The sequence below is a fragment of the Ranitomeya variabilis genome, chromosome 1, assembly GCF_051348905.1.
Source record: "Ranitomeya variabilis isolate aRanVar5 chromosome 1, aRanVar5.hap1, whole genome shotgun sequence".
Lineage (NCBI taxonomy): Eukaryota > Metazoa > Chordata > Amphibia > Anura > Dendrobatidae > Ranitomeya > Ranitomeya variabilis.
Window position 1 is genome coordinate 493,944,823 of NC_135232.1, and position 16,245 is coordinate 493,961,067.

Consider the following 16,245-nt stretch of genomic DNA (forward strand, 5'->3'; position numbering starts at 1 on the left):
CTGATACCCCATATGTGGGTGTAAACCATTGTTTGGGCGCAGGGCAGAGCTCAGAAGGGAAGGAGCGCCATTTGACTTTTCAATGCAAAATTGACTGGAATTGAGATGGGACGCCATGTTGCGTTTGGAGAGCCCCTAATGTGCCTAAACATTGAAACCCCCCACGAGTGACACCATTTTGGAAAGTAGACCCCTTAAGGAACTTATCTAGATGTGTGTTGAGCACTTTGACCCAACAAGTGCTTCACAGAAGTTTATAATGCAGAGCCGTAAAAATAAAAAATCATATTTTTTCACAAAAATGATCTTTTCACCCCCATTTTTTTATTTCCCCAAGGGTAAGAGAAGAAATTAGACCACAAAAGTTGTTGTGCAATTTGTCCTGAGTACGACGATACCCCATATGTGGGTGTAAACCATTGTTTGGGTGCATAGCAGAGCTCAGAAGGGAAGAAGCGCTATTTTACTTTTCAATGCAAAATTGACTGGAATTAAGATGGGATGCCATGTTGCGTTTGGAGAGCCCCTGATGTGCCTAAACATTAAACCCCCCCACAAGTGACACCATTTTGGAAAGTAGACCCCCTAAGGAACTTATCTAGATGTGTTTTGAGAGCTTTGAACCCCCAAGTGTTTCACTACAGTTTATAACGCAGAGCCGTGAAAATAAAAATTATTTTTTTTTTCACAAAAATGATTTTTTTAGCCCCCAGTTTTGTATTTTCACAAGGGTATCAGGATAAATTGGACCCCAAAAGTTGTTGTCCAATTTGTCTGGAGTACGCTGATACCCCATTTGTGGGGAGGGACCACTGTTTGGGCGCATGACAGAGCTCGGAAGGGAAGGAGCGCCATTTGGAATGCAGACTTAAATGGATTGGTCTGCAGGCGTCACGTTGCATTTGCAGAGCCCCTGATGTACCCAAACAGTACAAACCCCTCACAAGTGACCCCATATTGGAAACTAGACCCCCCAAGGAACTTATCTAGATGTGTTGTGAGAACTTTGAACCCCCAAGTGTTTCACTACAGTTTATAACGCAGAGCCGTGAAAATAAAAATTATTTTTCTTTTTCACAAAAATGATTTTTTAGCCCCCAGTTTTGTATTTTCACAAGGGTATCAGGATAAATTGGACCCTAAAAGTTGTTGTCCAATTTGTCCTGAGTACGCTGATACCCCCTATGTGGGGGGGAACCACTGTTTGGGCGCATGACAGAGCTCGGAAGGGAAGGAGCGCCATTTGGAATGCAGACTTAAATGGATTGGTCTGCAGGCGTCACGTTGCATTTGCAGAGCCCCTGATGTACCCAAATAGTACAAACCCCCCACAAGTGACCCCATATTGGAAACTAGACCTCCCAAGGAACTTATCTAGATGTGTTGTGAGAACTTTGAACCCCCAAGTGTTTCACTACAGTTTACAACGCAGAGCCGTGAAAATAAAACATATTTTTTTTCCCACAAAAATGATTTTTAGCCCCCCAAATTTTTATTTTCCCAAGGATAACAAGAGAACTTGGACCCCAGAAGTTGTTGTTCAATTTGTCCCTAGTACGCTGATACCCCATATGTTGGGGTAAACCCCTTTTTGGACGCACGGGAGAGCTCGGAAGGGAAGGAGCACTGTTTTACTTTTTCAACGCAGAATTGGCTGGAATTGAGATTGGACGCCATGTCGCGTTTGGAGAGCCCCTGATGTGCCTGAACAGTGGAAACTCCCCAATTCTACCTGAAACCCTACCCCTAACCGTTTACTGAACATTTTCTGACAGTCATAAGTGCCACGTATATAAGTGCCACGTATATAAGTGCCACGTATATAAGTGCCACGTATATAAGTGCCACGTATTTAAGTGCCACGTATTTAAGTGCCACGATATTTCAGTGCCACAATATTTCAGTGCCACGTATTTCAGTGCCACGTATTTCAGTGCCACGTATTTCAGTGCCACGTATTTCAGTGCCACGTATTTCAGTGCCACGTATTTCAGTGCCACGATATTTCAGTGCCACGTATTTCAGTGCCACGTATTTCAGTGCCACGTATTTCAGGCACTGAAAAATATGTGGCACGTAAATACGTGGCACGTAAATACGTGGCACGTAAATACGTGGCACGTAAATAAGTGGCACTTAAATACGTGGCACTTATATACGTGGCCACTGAAATATCGTGGCACTTATATACGTATATACGTATATAAACGTATATTTCAGTGCCACGTATTTCAGTGCCACGTATTTCAGGTTAGGGGTAGGGTTAGGGGTAGGGTTAGGGTTTTTTGTTTTTTTCTTGTTTTCTTGTGTTTTTCTATAAAAACGCATGCGTTTTACCGCGTTTACATGCATTTTTTCACACATGCAGTTTTTTAAAAAACGCATGCAGATAAAAACGCAAGTGTGAAACCAGACTAAAAGACGCTTTTTATAGCAAAAAAGTTTTTGCGTCTCCACATTTTGAGACCTATAATTTTTCCACATTTTGGTCCACAGAGTCATGTGAGGTCTTGTTTTTTGCGGGACGAGTTGACGTTTTTATTGGTAACATTTTCGGACACGTGACCATTTTTTATCACTTTTTATTCCGATTTTTGTGAGGCAGAATAACCAAAAACCAGCTATTCATGAATTTCTTTTGGGAGAGGCGTTTATACCGTTCTGCGCTTGGTAAAATTGATAAAGCAGTTTTATTCGTCGGGTCAGTACGATTACAGCGATACCTCATTTATATCATTTTTTTATGTTTTGACGCTTTTATACGATAAAAACTATTTTATAGAAAAAATAATTATTTTGGCATCGCTTTATTCTCAGGACTATAACTTTTTTATTTTTTTGCTGATGATGCTGTATGGCGGCTCGTTTTTTGCGGGACAAGATGACGTTTTCAGCGGTAACATGGTTATTTATATCCGTCTTTTTGATCGCATGTTATTCCACTTTTTGTTCGGCGGTATGGTAATAAAGCGTTGTTTTTTGCCTCGTTTTTTTTTTTTTTCTTACGGTGTTTACTGAAGGGGTTAACTAGTGGGCCAGTTTTTATAGGTTGGGTCGTTACGGACGCGGCGATACTAAATATGTGTACTTTTATTGTTTTTGTTTGTTTTTTTTAGATAAAGAAATGTATTTATGGGAATAATATTTTTTTTTTTATTATTATTTATTTAGGAATTTTTTTTTTTTTTTTTACACATGTGGAAATTTTTTTTTTTACTTTTTTACTTTGTGCACAGCACTCTATCAGATCCGCGATCATACTTTCATCGGAGCAGGCTGCAGCTTTCATCTGCAGCCTGCTCCGACCCGGAAGTGCTCCCTGCAGGACCCGGATACAGCCCCTCGGCCATTTTGGATCCGGGGCCTGCAGGGAGAAGACGTTCGGTACGAGGTGAGTACATCACCTTGTACCGATCGTCTCAGGGAAGCCCGCAGGGAGCCCCCTCCCTGCGCGATGCTTCCCTGTACCGCCGGTACACCGCGATCATGTTTGATCGCGGTGTGCTGGGGGTTAATGTGCCGGGGGCGGTCCGTGACCGCTCCTGGCACATAGTGCCGGATGTCAGCTGCGATATGCAGCCGACACCCGGCCGCGATCGGCCGCGCTCCCCCCGTGAGCGCGGCCGATCGCGTATGACGTACTATACCGTCACCGGGAATTAAGGCCCACCCCACCTCGACGGTATAGTACGTCATATGGGATTAAGGGGTTAAAGAGCTTATTTGGAATAATCATTATGTTGATATTTTTTCTTTACTGCCTAGAAAGGACCAGCTTTCAAAATTCGAAAAGAAGGATGAGAAAGCTGATTCAGATGAATTTAAATGCACCAACTTTAAATCTTTCAATAACTGGGTGCAAGCTTTTTCTATTTTTGCTGCAGTTTTGGGTGAAAAATCTCCCCATCTCTGCAACAAGTTATTTCAGCCCCCTTCTAGTTCAAGTAAACGCGGTGTTTGTTTCGCTTTCAACGATTCCTTTTGTAAGTGGAACAACAACTGTAGATTCCGCCATGAATGCTCGTTCTGTGGTAACTCACACCGTATGTCTAAATGTTTTAAGTAACAAGCAGCTCAACAGTCCTCAGGTAAGGAGCCTAATTCAAAAAGCACAGACCCAGTGATTCTGGCAAACATGTCAGTATGCCTAAGCAAATATCCCGACCAGGGGACCAGTGAGCTGCTTTTTAATGTTTTTTCTGAATGATTTTTTTATCCCACAATTTAAAGGGGCGGGTTGTTCTGTTGTTCCTAATTTACCCTCTTTAAAGGCTCACCCTGAGGTAGCTAGGGATAAAATCATTAATGAAATTCAATTAGGCAGAGTTTCAGGCCCTTTTTTAACCCCGCCGTTTGTTAATTTCCGTGTATCACCATTGGGTATTGTGCCAAAAAAAAAAAAAAAAGAGGGCTCTTTCCGGCTAATTCACCACTTATCATATCCTCTGGGTTCATCCATGAACGATGAAGTGGACAAGGCTTTATGCTCCATGTCCTATTCATCTTTTGATTCTGCATTAGAAATCCTCAAGAAATTTGGTTTTAATGCTTTATTGTCCAAGTCAGATATTAAGTCTGCTTTTAGACTCCTTCCTGTTCACCCGTGCGGTTTTAATTCTTTAGGTTTTTATTTTGATGACTGCTTTTTTTTTTTTTTTTTTTTTTGATAAGTGCCTGCCAATGGGCTTTTCTTTGTCATGTTCGTATTTTTAAATTTTTCCTTCCTTTCTTCATTGGGTTTTATAAACTTATTGTAAGGATGCAGGTATCCTCCATTACTTAGACGATTTTTTGTTTATCGGTCCTTATGGTTCCTCAATATGCGAAGATCCCCTCAATAAATTTATCCAAATGTGTGAGCACTTCGGTGTTCCTATTGCTCACAGAAAAACAGTTGGTCCGTCTAGATCCCTCGAGTTTCTGGGAATCACTCTTGATTATCAAAAAATGGAATCTGACTTCCTGATGAGGAAATTTTTAAACTGCGCATTGCGTTATCAAATTTTTTAGCCAAGAACAAGGTCACTCTTAAGGAAATTCAATCATTGTTTGGTCTATTGAATTTTGCGGTTTGTGTCATTCCTATAGGTCGGGCTTTTTGCAGAAGTTTATAGGATGCCACTTAAGGTGTATCTTCACCTCATTCGCATGTTAGTATCCGTTCTGATCTAAAGGAAGACGCTAGAATTTGGCTCTCCTTTTTGTCAGAGCATAACGGCAGATCTTTGTGGCAGTCATTTTTTGTCTCTGGCGATTCTTTTCCCTTTCTTTTCGCAGCGGATACCCAGTGTGGCTAAAGTATTTTATTTGACTCCCATTGGATGTCCATCCTGTGGCCAATAAGTTGGGTGTCTAATAAAGTAACTTCAAACGTAATGATGTTGGAACTTTTTTCTATTTTTGCAGGAATATTAATTTATTAATTTGGGGATCACTAATGCAGAATTCCAGGATTTTACTCCTTTCCACTAACCAGGCAGTAGTTTTTTTTTTTTTTTTTCTTCTTTTCTATCAACACGTTATCTTCTAAAAATACTTTTGCTGACAGAATTTTGAGACAATTGGTTTTACAATGCCTGAAAGCAAAGTTGGGAAAGAGCAAATTTTTTTTCATAACTGACTCTTTACAAAATCGTCAGTGGTCGAATTTTTTCCTGCAGGTTCCCAACGTGGGTTCGAAAGGACCCTCTTTCAATTTGGGACATGATTGCACTCTGATACAGTATTTTATAAAAAAAATCGTTATCTAATAGATCATGGGCTGACTATTCCGCTGCATGGCTGAATTGGAACAATTTTTGCAAACTACATTATTTTGACCCAACAGTTTCTAATCCGGTAGCAGCACTAAAGTTTGCTGAATCTATAGTACAAAACGGTTTGTCTTACTATGCAATAGCGAAATGCCTAGCAGGAGTTTAATTTTTCCTTAAACTTTCTGGCAGTATTGCTTTAACTAATCTTTTTCCAGTAAAGCAGTTTTTAAAAGGCTTTAGGAAAACCAATTTTATACCTGACTCGAGACGACCTATTTCCCTGTCTTTATTGAAAGAATTGTGCTCCTGTCTCATCCACGTTTGTGTAAATTTTGAGGAAGCCTTATTATTTAGCTCTATTTTTTCTCTGTCCTTTTTTGGAGCACTTCGCGTTGGTGAGGTGGTTTCTGTTAAGAAATCGGAGCCTTCGGGACTCATGATTTCAGATGTCCAGATTCATGAGTAGTTTTTTTATTTTTTTATTTTATTTATAAGAAAATTAAAGACAGATTAATTAGGCAGGGGATCTAGGTTGAAAATTAACGCGATCCATGTCTCTATCATTTGCCCTGTTGATAACATGGCAAATTGGATTAAGGTCAGACCTATGGGACAGGGCTCATTATTCATTCATAGGGATTTTTCTCCGGTGACTGTCTTCCAATTTAATTTTGTCCTAAAGAAATGTTTAAGCTTTTTGGGTAAAAAACACCTTAAAATCACATCTCATTCGTTTAGAATCGGAGCAGCTACGGAGGCCTCTAGGGCCGGGCTTTCCGATTCAGGAATAAAGGACATGATCTGTATGACTATTAATTATTGGTTTTCTTTCAGGTCCGCTAGTCATTTGGATAGTCGGACATTCTTTTATCTTCTGGGCCAGGAAGAGGGCCAGCCAACGATCTTATACTGAAAATTTATCCTTTAATCCTTCTGATATTCAGGTCTGGTGGCATGGAGTTCGCGGCTTGAAATGGCATTGCCTGGTTGCTGAAGTGAAGAAATGGCTAATTAAATTTCCTTCCCCTGATTTAATTATATTTCATGTAGCTGGGAATGATCTCGGGAAAATCAGGACTCTTGACTTATTATCGGCCATTCGATCCGATATTATTTATCTTAAGCAAATTCTGCCTGATTCAAACTTTGTTTTTTCAAGATTATTCCCAGACTTTTGTGGCACGACAATCAATTTTCTTTTTTAGATAAAATCCGGAGAATAAATCCATGGAAAAAAAATTTTTTCTTTTAATTTCAGGGTTTTCATTCCGGCATTTGGATTTGGAGGGTTTTTTACCGGGCCTTTATAGGCCTGATTTGGATCATTTATCTGATATTGGCCTTGATATTTTTAATTTGGACTTACAAACTATCATTAAAAAAATGGCTGTGTGGTTTGGGGGGGGCCATGTCTCGCTGAGTCATGGCCTTGTGGGAAAATCACCCATGTCTGGGTGGATTGGTTTATTGGAAAAGTTTGGTACTTTGGTTTTATAATTTATGGAGTTTATTTATTGGTGATTAATTAATTTATGTAACCCTAAATAAACTACACGGCCATTTTTATCCACAATTAAAGCATTTTGTGTTTTTATTGTATGAATGGGTTCTATGAGGCCATGTTAGCCCCCCCGCGTAAACCTGAAAGAAATATAGCGGGGGTCTCATGGCCTCATGGACCCTGTCATTTAATATGGCTTTCTGTCAGAAGAAAGGTCAAATAAAGGTCAGGTCAGTCATCTCTGAAAGTGTGAAACTGGTTTTATCCAGTTTTTTCTGGTATGTTTGGTGCCTATTGTAACGGTTTTCTATTGGCTGTAAGCAGCTTTGCCGCTCTTTTTTTGAACATATAAACACCTGTTTTGTGGTATCTGGTCATTCTGTCAGCGGAAGAAGATAAAGAAGACCCCACCCTCCCTCCCCTGAATTTTTGTAATTTTACTGTCGTGTAGTTTACTTGTGGGAAAATCACCCATGTCTGGGTGGATTGGTTTATTGGAAAAGTTTGGTACTTTGGTTTTATAATTTATGGAGTTTATTTATTGGTGATTAATTTATGTAACCCTAAATAAACTACACGGCCATTTTTATCCACAATTAAAGCATTTTGTGTTTTTATTGTATGAATGGGTTCTATGAGGCCATGTCTGGCGGATACAGCACAGGAATGGTGGCCCTAAGATCAGGGCCTATATTCTCTGGAACCACAAGTCGCAACTGGGCGAAATGGGTCTTAAAATCTGGAGAATTCCCTTGGTTTCTACTCCCAAAAATTGCTAGTGGCTGTGAGCTTAGACTGCGGAGCTATCCAGCAAAAATATGAAAATGTCGGCCATTTTGACAGGAAATGGGAGGCTATGAAACGTTTTTTTCCCACATTTGTGATATGTCAATCATATAGAGAATTTCACCAGAAAAACAATGGCGTGCTTTTTTCTACATAGTGTTAGTCATTTTCAATTTAATGCAGCATTTCACTTTCATTTCAGGCAAAAATAACAATATTCCCTCCTATCTAAGTGCCAGAGAGAAGAGGGGTGTCTTAAAATGTGGGAGAGACTCTGTGCTCTCACCCTCTGAAAGATCTAGTGGCTGCGTGCCACCACCATGGAGATATGATCGATTTGCTCTCTATGGAGAATGTCATTTATTTAGGACTTTTGATTTTTTTCACCCTCGTTTTGAAGGGAACTTGTCACCCCCCACCCCACCCCCAGCGTTTTTAACTAAAAGAGCCATCTTGTGCAGCAATAATGGTGCATTCTGTCAAGGTGGCTCTTGGCTGCAAACGCCAAAATAATCGCTTTTATAATGTGCCCCTCATACCTGAATTTGTCAGGGGGGCATGTCTTTCCCCCCTGACACAAATGCCTCCTAGCCGTCACGCAGGGCCTCTGTGCACTGGGCGCTGCCTCCATTTCCTTCCTGAACGTCCCCGGCGCCGGCACTGTAAGTTTTTTTTTCGGGTATGCGCAGTTTACGCTGCCCTTCGAACTTACAGCGCAGGCGCCGGGGACTTTCAGGAAGGAAATGGAGGCGGCGCACGGAGGCCCTGAGTGACGGCTGGGAGGCGGTTGTGTCAGGGGGGAAAAGATGTGCCCCCCTGACAAATTCAGGTATGAGGGGCACATTATAAAAGCGATTATTTCAGCGTTTGCAGGGACCCGAACTAAAAGAGCCACCTTGACAGAATGCAGCATTAGTGCTGCACAAGGTGGCTCTTTTAGTTAAAAACGCCTGGGGGGGTGACAGGTTCCCTTTAAGCCCAGTAAGGAACAAGGGGAAATGGGTGGCTGTTACGCAGCTCCTGATATGGTAATTTACATGGCCCGGCCTTCTGCTGTGATTATGTGGACACATTAACACCATAAATCTAGATGGCTCAACCTGTTGTGTTTCCACTCTTACTTGCAGTGACTAGTGTTCAAATCCTTTACTGTCTGTTTTACTCAATATCATTTATTTTTCAATCTTAAGGGGTGTGTTCTTAAACTTGAGTAGTGACAGCACAGCCAATCTTGAGGAGGAGGAAGCTGAGGTGAGGGTTTGCCTATGGGGCATGTCTTTACTTGCTTTCACACTGCCTATGAGGAAAGATGGCTGAGAGAAAACCTGTAAGTGCATAAATCAGCAGTTTTGGTGTCTATTTGAAGGGCAGACCTTAGGCTTTCTTCCCCTAAAAGGGCTAGTGTCCAGGGTGACCCCAGAGTTTGGACATGTTTTTCTCATAGACATGTGGAGCTCCCCCAAGGGCTAGGGGAACTCGGTACCGGGCCCTTTGGTTCTCAAGGGGGATGTCACGGTGGCTGACCCCGTCCATGGCCCTCGGGAGGTCCGTGTTAAAAGGGAAAGGTCCTTAAAGGGGAAATGATCGTGACGCCACCTGTGGTATTCGGTCAGGGTGACCAACACTGCTTTAAGGGGTGATGTTATGGCAGCTAGATGGTATACCTTCCCACAGGTGCAGTATGTCCCCAGGGCTTCCCAGTGTGTAGATGGTGGATGGTGTGAGGCGCAGTGAAGAAAGAGGACACAAAGTTGCAGTCTCTTTACCTTTTTACTGTAGACTTCACCATCCACAGCACCAGATCACCAGATCACAGGGCAGGCAGAGTCCGGCCGGTTTGGAGGCAAATCCAGAGTCCCCTTATCCAGGTGGAAATCAGTAGCCTTCCTCTAGCGCCTTGGTGTTGTAGTACCTTACTGCTAAGCCTCTCATAAGGTCCTCACAGATGTTGTAGCTGTTATTGATGTTATCTCTTTCTCTCTGTCCCCCAGATGGATAGGACAAACCCGTGTGACCGGTGGATTGAGGCTTTTTACAGGGACTCTAGCACGCCCCGGCCTCTAAGCAGTGCCACCTTGCCTCCTGGGTATGGGGCGGATCAGTAACTTGCAATTAGCTGTCCTGCCGGTCTCTGGAAAAGGCATAAAGGACTGTTGCTCACTCGGTGTTCCGGCTACCGGGATCCTGCGCCTCAGAAGGAGGCTGCCTGTACAGGGCAGAACTAATTCTGGTATCCACTCCTTTGCTATGACATCTTCACCCTCTCTACAATACAGTTCTCTTTGGTGTCCGTTCTTAGGAACTGCCGCACTTAGGGCAGGCACAGCTCCGTGACCTTCTGTCTAGGCCTCTGACAGGCTCCCACCCCTGTCAGGGACCAATTACCTGAGCGAAGCTCAGCCAGCAACTGCCTAACTTCCTCTCCAGGCCACCAGTTTTACCTAAGTGGGAAGAGTGCCCTAATAAATAGAAGCATAGCTCCCCCTAGGGGACTGGAGTATGAAATGTGTTGTATGTTTGTGATACCTGGTAAAGAGATCTCCTTCATTGCCTCCAAACGTAACATCAGCGACATTACTGCAACGACCAAGACCCTGGGTCGCTGCGCATGCATTGGAAAGTGTTTGGATAGGGGTGGTCACTGTTTTGGACGAATCTCTCTGGAACCCCAAGTCGCAGCAGGGTGACAGGGGTTTTAAAATTTGTGGGAGACTTTGTACTCTCACCCTGTTAAAGATCCAGTGGCTGCGTGCATCAACCACAGAGATATAATCATTTAGCTCCCTATGAAGAATCCCAATCATTTAAGACTGACATTTTTTTCACTTGCAAATTACTATATCGAGGGCCGGGTAACAGCAGACTATTCCTTATGTTCCTTACCCGGCTTAAAAAGAGGGTAAAGATCGAGAGCCCGGTTAAGAATGTGAGGAACAGCCAGCTGTTACAGCTCTCGATATGGTAATTTGCAGGTGAAATTTGTCAGAGTACTAAATGAATGGCATAGTAAGAGAAACGTACTGCCAAATGGTACATATGTTGATGAGCATGCTTCCTATAATTTATAGCATTGTTTACAGAGAGGCTTCAAAATGGCACATGCTCTGATTGATGTACAATTCGAATTGACTCAGATTCCCTTTCCTTATTAAGATGTCTCTTTATTTTTTTAAGGATTCTGCACACTCCAATTATGAGTCCTCCAAAGTGTCACCTCAACAATTATCGGTTCCTGTTATGCAAAAAAGAGGTGGGTGGAATCATAAAAGAACATGTGGCCGTGGTGTCACATACAATATACAATAGCATTTCATATTGGGGTTCAGCTATTTCTGTGGAAAATGATGAACAAGTAAAGAAGTGTTCCAGGGAGGTAGACGTGTTTACCGTGCAGGTAATGTCCTGCCCACATATTTATCCACGTCCCCATTTGTTCTCCATCCTCTTAATCGCATTACTTTTTCTGTTTGTCAGATGTCGATGTCGGTACAGAATCTTAAAAATAATAAATGATGCCCTGGAACAACAGGATTACGCAAACCAGATGAAACAGTAGGTACAGAGTTCAGTAAAAGTAGTTTTAAAAGGGATGATTTATCAGGATATCACCCACATCTATCACATCGATTGTCAATGGGGTTTTAGTAGTGATGAGCGAACGTGCTCGCCACTACTCGTTACTCGCCCGAGTATCGCTATGCTCGGTGTACTCGTCGAGCAGCGAGCATTTCCGGGATTATTCGGCGGTAACTGGTGTTACCAAAACCAAGCGTTTTTGGCGGACTTTAGAGACCCAATCATGGTTCAGGGATTGTCTGCCAGGCCATGAAGTGCTGCAGCCATCTTTGTTGTGGTCGTGCAGTGATTGGCTGGGCCGTACAGCATCATCCCAAGTATAAGAGACCTGGCGCCGAACTGCTCGCCGCATTCTGTTCCTGTTTCAGCGACAGTAGGGAGAGCTGGTGCCAAGATAGGGTCAGAATCGTGGTTTTTAGAGTTAGTGTAGGTCTGCAACTCTTACATCCACAACTCCTGAGAAACCAACAGTTCTTTTTAGGGCTAATTCGTGAGTCCCGATATTGCAGCGCTAGGCAGGCAGGGCACAGCATATCCACATTAGTGTAAGAACTGCAGGCACTGTATGTGCGTCCATTGGTCCCACTGCAACCTTCCCAAAGCTCCATAACTGCCTGCTGCTGCTGCAGCTTATTTACTGTCTATAGACCTATTTTTTTTTTCTCCAAAAATTCTCCCCCCCCCCCCCAAAAAAAAAAAAAAAGAAAATATAGTCTGTTCTGTCAGAGGCCTGTTGAAAAGTTATAGTTTGTCAGGCATACGTAGCATAGTTGTGTGTGCTAGCCTTGTGCCACTTTTGTTTGTTGTTGTTTTAAGTTCACCGAAAAGGGCCTCATATATCTGCGTGCTCCAAGTTTGGGCATTGGAGGCCGGTGTACTTATTTTGTTGCTGTGTGATACTCAAATTCTATACAGCGCTATTTCGCATCCAAAAAAATTGAAAGGCCACAGATTTGCCAGTGTAGTATTTCTGTTACAGCCGTCATATATCTCTGCTCCAAGTTTTGGCATTAGAGGCCGGTGTACTTACTTTGTGGCTGTGTGATACTCCAAATCTATACAGCGCTATTTCGCATTAAAAAAAATTGAATGGCCACATATTTGCCAGTGTGGTATTTCCATGTCAGCCCTCATATATCTGCGTGCTCCAAGTTAGCGCATTTTTGGCCGGTGGACCCCTTTTTTTGCTGTCTGATACTCTAATTATATACAGCAGTATTTTGCATTTAAAAACCCCCCACCTATTTGGCAGTGTGTTATTTCCATGACAGGACTCATATATGTGCGTGCTCCAAGTTAGCGCATTTTAGGCCCTTTTTTTTTACACAGTATTTGCTGTCAGTTACCTTAGTTCGGTACACTATTTTAGTTTAAAAAAGTAAAAACTGCAGGCCACATATCGAATAGTGTGGTATCTCGTTAAAAATACTTCTCTTTCAAGTTGTTATGGCTGCTTCATGACTGTGTTAAATGCTGCAACTACTACTACCACTATCCTCATTTCTGGCATACAGGCAGTCACTGCGCACATAGAAAGTCTGAGGAGCAGAGTGTGAACGCTTGGGCGGTGTTGTACTCTGTCTCTGTATTATGAAGGCATTTCTCCCGCCAATAAAAGCGGTACTGCCATAAAGCGAGGAGACATGTGCGCAATGACCGCCAGAGAGCGAGGCACCGTGCGCTCCATGAACGTGAGTACAGCACACGTGCGCAGTAGAGAGAGAGACAGTTCATGCTATGTTCAGCTTTGCTAAACAATAATTAAAGGGCACAGAGGACGTTGGTACGGTCAGCAAGGTACTCTTTCTGCATTTTCCCAAATTTTGCACTCCTTGTGAGAGTCCGCCACACCTCAGGCCAGGGCGATGGGAGGGTGTGAGAAAACTCTCCCTGAACTTTGTCAGTGTTCCGCTGCCTCTGCTGGATTGTAGTTGTGTCTCTCTCTCCTGTACTCCTTACTTGGCCAACAAACTGTAACCTCTTCTGCCAGCGTTTTCAGATGGGATTTTTTTAAAATAATTCAGCAAGAAGGGCCCTATGGTCCTACAACATTATAGTACACCTGTCTGCCTCTAGAATAAGAGATATAAAGTTCTCCTTGTAGCTTGGTTCTAGAAGTGTCAACAACACCAATCCGTATTGGCTGTCACCCAAAATTTTTAGAACGTGAGGGTGACGGGAAAGGCATAAACTCAGGCATGCGTCATAGACTGCAAACAGTAGATACTTCACCAAAAGCACAACTGACCATGGTCTCCCCTCCTCCTTGTCCTCAGACCTCCACTACTTTCGACAAACGTCAGTAATATCATTGTAAATACATCATTGTAAATACATTTCCCTAGTAGTTTTTATTTCCCTACCTTATTGTAGATATTCAGTTGTCAGTGTTGTCACCCTTTTTTTTTTTTTTGTTTTAATTTTTGTTATCGTTATAAGTTAGTGTAGATTCTAAGCTGTCACGAGCAGGGTAGTTTTATTTCTGTTTAATTATTGTATTATTGTTATCGTTGTTACTTAGGACTGTTGTGTTTGAAACGGTAAATATGTTTACGCTATATAAATAACTATAAATATTAATATTAGAACACAGAGAAGGAGGATGGAGATGTTAATTATTGCGTCATTGCCGCTCACCATCTTGGTGAATTCCTCAAAATTTTGGAGGATGGTACATACACTCACCGGCCACTTTATTAGGTACACCATGCTAGTAACGGGTTGGACCCCCTTTTGCCTTCAGAACTGCCTCAATTCTTCGTGGCATAGATTCAACAAGGTGCTGGAAGCATTCCTCAGAGATTTTGGTCCATATTGACATGATGGCATCACACAGTTGCCGCAGATTTGTCGGCTGCACATCCCAAAGATGCTCCATACAAGGCAGGATGGATCCATGCTTTCATGTTGTTTATGCCAAATTCTGACCCTACCATCTGAATGTCGCAGCAGAAATCGAGACTCATCAGACCAAGCAACGTTTTTCCAATCTTCTACTGTCCAATTTCGATGAGCTTGTACAAATTGTAGCCTCAGTTTCCTGTTCTTAGCTGAAAGTAGTGGTACCCGGTGTGGTCTTCTGCTGCTGTAGCCCATCTGCCTCAAAGTTCGACGCACTGTGCGTTCAGAGATGCTCTTAGGCCTACCTTGGTTGTAACGGGTGGCGATTTGAGTCACTGTTGCCTTTCTATCAGCTCGAACCAGTCTGCCCATTCTCCTCTGACCTCTGGCATCAACAAGGCATTTCCGCCCACAGAACTGCCGCTCACTGGATTTTTTTTCTTTTTCGGACCATTCTCTGTAAACCCTAGAGATGGTTGTGCGTGAAAATCCCAGTAGATCAGCAGTTTCTGAAATACTCAGACCAGCCCTTCTGGCACCAACAACCATGCCACGTTCAAAGGCACTCAAATCACCTTTCTTCCCCATACTGATGCTCGGTTTGAACTGCAGGAGATTGTCTTGACCATGTCTACATGCCTAAATGCACTGAGTTGCCGCCATGTGATTGGCTGATTAGAAATTAAGTGTTAACAAGAAGTTGGACAGGTGTACCTAATAAAGTGGCCAGTGAGTGTATGTCTGACATCCATGTCCACTCATGAGATCTTATGTTTGAATTCAGAACTGAACACCGACGGCCTTGTTGATGTTGGTAGTCAACAACTGCCCTTTTCCGCTCACAAATCCTTTCCAAAATATGCAGTGTAGAGTTTCAATGCATGGGGAGGATATAACACAACAGTCGGTGAGACATAAGCTGCAAGTGCTGCAGAAGCACGTCAAAGGCGGATGAAGCTCTAGCTGACTTTCTAAAATGTGTACGCAGAGCCTCGTACTTTTCCTAGCAGATTTGGCACCTCCGTGTCGCTTTTCATAAAATGTTGAACAATGAGATTAATCACATGGGCCAGGCATGTGCCATGTGTGAGCTCGCCTCGACACAGAGCAGACACCAGGTTCCAGCCATTGTCCCACACGACCATGGCTGGCTGTAGGTTCAGCGGTGTCAGCTACAGATCGGCCTGCTTTTTCAGAGCTGTCCAGTGTCCACAAATCTTCATTATTGTGCGGGTTGTCACCTAAGCATATTAGCTTCAGCACAGCCTGTTGCGGCTTGGCTGAGGCAATGCTGCAGTGCTTCCAGCTTGCGACTGATGTGCTACTTGCAGAAATGGAGGAGGAGGTGGAGTAGCTGAAGACTGTGGGGGCAACCCAGATTGACTAAGGGCCCGCAATAATCGTGGTTGGTCGGACGTGAACCATCTCAAGGACATTCAGTGTCTCCCTCTCCCACACCACCTCCTCACCTCGACCCCGGTCTTTTGATGTTCCCCAAGGCACAGTTCTAGGACCCCTACTCTTCTCCATCTACACCTTCGGCCTGGGCCAGCTGATGTAATGGCACGGTTTGCAATCTCATCAGTACGCCGATGTCACGCGTATCTACCTATCTGTACCTGACATCACCTCCTTCCCGTCCAAAATCACACGTCTTCCCGCTAATTCATCCTTCTTTTGTGCTCGCTTTCAAAAAGTGGACATTGACCAAACAGAATACATCATCTTTCAACCATCTCAGGCTAAATAGACATGAGATCCCACCAAAAACACTTAAACAAATAT